A 4,771-nucleotide genomic window follows, 5' to 3' on the forward strand; every position below is an offset into this window, starting at 1 on the left:
CTACACTTAAAAAAAATTACAGATCTCACAAATGTCTTTGAAGACAAAAAATTTTTTCAAAGTCCTTTGAAGGATGGGAAAGATGATATCTGAAATGGAACTCTCAACGTACAGAGTTTTACTTCACAAGACCAATTTTCTTGGCTTCTGTTTCATTTATTAATAATATATATCAAGATATATTTACTTCTAATTTATGAAGACTTCAAGTACCACCACTATTTTCCCCAATAATTTACTAAATTCTCAGCAATGTCAAGATTCCAGCTACATTATCATCACTACTTGTCATTAATGGCATCAACTGAATTTGTATGCTATATTCAAAACTACTTACAATAAAATGGTGAAATACAATTTACTACTCACAGAGTCCACAATAGACCAATCCAGGGGATAAGCAAAAAGCTCAGGTTTGGCTGTAGGGATTTTCTCAATGAGACTCTTAATGTGTTTGCACTTTTCTTCAGTGTTTACGGTGCCTTTGGCAGCATTTTTATCATCTTCACCATAATCCAAGGGAACCAGTTTCCTTTTTCTGGGCACATCATCACTGTCTTCATCCTCAGATTTGTTAAAGACACTATCTACAGGGAGGTTCTTTCTCTTCACAGAGTTAGGTTGACCGGGACTATTGGAAGCACCCAGTTTAAGTCTCAGTCCTATTTTTGGCCTGCGCTCCTCAGGTTGTTGTTGACCTGGCGAATTTTCATGAGGAATAAAACCACAGGGAGACTCATCCCCAGGAGTGTTGGGGGTTGCATTGCCACTGGCAGAGGAAACAGATGGGGCAGAACTGATGGGCCTCAGAGTTGGTTTAAGACAGGGCTTCTGCTCTGGCTCTTCTTCCTCTTCCACAGGTTCCTCTCGTTTTTCTTCTTTTTCTTGCGTTTCTTCTTCCTCTTCTTCTGATTCTGGTTCTTGCTTTATTTGTGGTTGTCTGTGCCTCTCAGCCTCTTGTTCCATCCTCTGAAGCTCTGCATCTGGATCCGGATGCCCTTCTGCCAGAAGTTGCTGCCTGGTTTCCTCTAGCTCTTCCTTCTCTCTTTTCCTATCCCGTTCATCTGCTTCCATTTCCTTTTCCCTGTCACGCAGTCTTTTCTGAAGAGCACTTCCTCTGTAATATTTGGGATCATCTCTATCATCATCATAAATCTTCTAAGATTCTTTTAGTAGTTTAGCTTCTTTTGCCATTTCTCTTCTCCTTTCCTCTTCTCTTTCAGCCTCTTTCCCATACTCCCGGCTTTTCTTCCGTTCTCTGATTTCCCAATTCTTAACGCGCTTTTGATAAGCAGCTTCTGTCTCCCAGAGTTTTCTTTCAAGTTTTCTTCGTTCATACTCTTCTCCATCCCTCTTCTTGTATTTTTCTCTTTCTCGCTCCCGTTCCCTTTCACGCTCTCTTTCTCGTTCACGTTCTCTTTCTCGTTCTCTCTCTCTCTCTCTTTCCCGCTCCCGCTCCCTTTCACGATCTCTGCTCTTTTCTCTTGATCGACTCTGATCCTTATTCCGACCTGAACTCCTTTCCCGATCACGGTCACGATCTCTCTCCTTTGTCCGGTCACGATCCCTATCCCGTTCTCGTTCCCGCTCCCGTTCCTTCTCTTTTTCTCGTTCACGTTCTCTTTCCCTTTCTCGTTCTCGACTTTCTCGTTCCCTTTCACGCTCCTTCTCTCTTTCTCTCCGTTCTTTCTCAATTTCCTGTCTTTCTTTTTCTTTTTTGCCTTTCTCTTCTTCCAGTTTCTTGTGTGTATCTCTGAATTTGATGATCTCTCGGGATATCAGGTCTCTTTTGTCTTCTTCCATTTCTATATCATTTATATCTTCCTTAGTAATGTGTGGATACGGGTTCAGAGGTGCCACTGGAAATCTGCGGAAAATGTCCTCCTTCTTCCTGGGGTGAGAGTCAGATTCTTGTGAAGGGGCATTGAGCTCACTGAAGTATTCACATATTAAAATTTCAATGGTCCCTTTGATCATCTGATCTATTCTCTTAGTTTCTTCATCTAAGGCTTCTTCGTCATCATTAGTGACAGTTTCTGGCCTCGCAGTCCCATTAGAAGCTTTCTTCTTTGCTTTCCATTCATCCAGTTGTGCCTTTGTCTTTGCATCAACTTTAACAAGCAGTTTCTTCTCTCCAATCTGCAGGTCATGCAATAACCTGACTGCACGGAGGGTAGATTCAGGCTCCTTATACTCACAGAATCCAAAGGCTTGAAGTTTTCCAGATGCACCTTGTACTCTCTTCCAGCTTAAAACCAAGCCACATTTAGCAAGGAGCTGTCTTAGAAGCATGTCTGAGGCTTTCTCAGAAATGTTGCCAAGAAAAACAGTAGTAGTAGGACCATAATTTTCATCATTTTCCTTTGCCTTTAAGCCTGGATGATCCTTTCTTGCTCCCAAATGCTTTCCAACCATGGACACAGTGGGTACTAGAACAGTTGGAGCAGGAGCCATAATGCTCATTGGTACAGGAATCATTGGGGTTCCTGGAGGTATAGGTAGAGGAAAGCCAGGAAACTGTGGTGGTGGAATCCCTGGTGGGAGTGCTGGGATTCCCATGGGAGGGCGATTCAAATGAGGGGGGAAGGACATTCTTACTGCAGATGTCCGCCGCCCAGACAAGGGTACTGTCTCCTTGGCCCTCTGGGCTCTTGGTTACGGGAGACTCCACCGGTTCGAGGTTTCTGCGCGTCACTCACAGGGAGACTGGTTCTGAGGCGACCACTCGCAAAGGCCGCAGTGCAAACACTGCCACGCTGTGCGGGGAGCTTCTGGAGGTCTTCCTTTTCGGCGCCAGATGTTGGGGTCCAGCCCCAGCAGGTCCAGGGGTTCCGAAAGGTGTGGACGGAGTCGGCGAAGAAGGAATGACACAGAGACAGCGTTCAGTTGATCAGCAGCCTAGCCAGTTTCTCCAGCCAAGTTCTCTAGCCAGGTTCTCTATTCTCCTATTACATCTGTATTTATACCAGTTGATTTTAATCCTATCCATTCTATTCCAAAGGTTAGGGTGTTTCTTATCTCCATTCCAAGGTTACTACTTTACTGTTCTGTTAAGCTACAAGGAAGTAACTGAAGGAGATTATCCTAAGTAAAGATTATGTAGTTTAAGCATGATTATTCATAGTTAAGGTGATTAACTACCCACCTGGCACTTAGTTAAGAGGTTTTACTGATTTATTCCCTTCCTTAGTCCTGTTAATCTCTAACTCCAGGGAAAAATCCCCACCTGGGGAAACAACCTTTCTCGGAGAGGTGACTCACCTGGGGAAACAACTTTTCTCGGGGAGGTGGTCTTGTTTAAAAGAACATATACTAAGAGGGGGAGCAAACATATTAAGAACAGTATGCCATATACGCCAGGTCCCTTGAAACATATGCTGTGCAGATGTTTCTTCTCTGCAGCTACTGTGTCAAGCAGCAAGGATGGACCGGCTTCCGGCATCCATCAACAGATGGAAGGGTCAGTCTCGCCTCCTCTTGAATTCAGGGTGGCTCTGACTTGCTTTGACCAATGGAATATGGGAGAAGGGATGCTGTATAAATTACAGGCTCAGGCCTTAAGACAGTGGTTCTCAACCTTGGCTGCACATTAGAATCACCTGGGAATCTTTTTAAAATCCTGATTTCTGGGCCTCATCCTCCAGAAATTCTGTTTCTTTGTTATGGGGTGGGGCCACAACATTAGTAACAAAGAAACAGAATTTCCGGAGGATGAGGCCCAGAAATCAGGATTTTAAAAAGATTCCCAGGTGATTCTAATGTGCAGCCAAGGTTGAGAACCACTGCCTTAAGAGGACTTGAAATGTGCACTTTTACCCTCTTTAAAGCCTTGATATGCAAAAAAAGAGAAAAAAAAATGGCCAGGGCTATTCTGCTGGAGAAACAAGTTGAGCAGAGCTGATATCTTCAGCCAATAGCCAGCTTCTAAGCCCCAAAATATGAGGGAGGTCATCTTGGACATTTTAGCCCCAACTAAGCCAGCCAAATACAGCCACTTGACTCACCCCAGAGGGAGCAGAAGAATTGCCCAACTGAACCCACCAACCACAGAGCTATGAGAAATACTAAATCCTATTGTTTTAAGCCACTACTCATAGGTTATATAGCACAATGTACCTGAAACAGAGACACAACGTTATGGCCATCTAGACACCACAAGGACTCTTAGGCCAAATCTTTGACTTTATAAAAGTCAACTCCTGAAGGGACATTCAGAACTAGAGCTTGTTTTTCAGAAAAACTGTCCTCAGTGGCACCTGCACAGTTTTCCCCAATAGGCCTGGGTTCTTGTGAGAATGTGAGAGCTGTGAAACGGCACAAATATCAAGGTTGAGGCCCTCGTTTAACAGAATCTAAGGCCAGAGAGATCAAGAAGCTGGCTCAGGGTCACACAGCCTTCTAGTAATCAAGCTGGGACTTAAATTCAAGGTCCATGAGTTTTAATCTACCGCTCTTTGCAATAAACTACACAGCTTCCTACCATTCCACAAAAAGATTTCCATCACATCAGAATTATAAACAAAATAATAGGACCAGGCAAAATAATAGTCTCAGAAAAGAATGGTTGGCAAATATTGTGCAGCCCATTAGGCAAAATGTAGTGTGCTGTAGTATAGCAAGCACAGGCTTTGGGGGTCAGAATATCTGGGTCTATGTCCCTAAGCTACCATATATCTCCTTTAAGCCTATTTCTCAACAGTGAAGCACTCCTAGGGCTGTAAGCATGAACAGGCTTTACAACTGCTGAAAGCACTCTACAGATTCCATAGGA

At 43.7% G+C, this 4,771-nt stretch overlaps 1 pseudogene; it reads right to left on the minus strand.

Moving 5' to 3' along the window:
- Positions 1-296: 296 nt before the first annotated feature.
- On the minus strand, positions 297-2,682 carry LOC102252070 (annotated as a pseudogene).
- Positions 2,683-4,771: the final 2,089 nt, after the last annotated feature.

The sequence above is a fragment of the Myotis brandtii genome, unplaced genomic scaffold (assembly GCF_000412655.1).
Source record: "Myotis brandtii unplaced genomic scaffold, ASM41265v1 scaffold640, whole genome shotgun sequence".
NCBI lineage: Eukaryota > Metazoa > Chordata > Mammalia > Chiroptera > Vespertilionidae > Myotis > Myotis brandtii.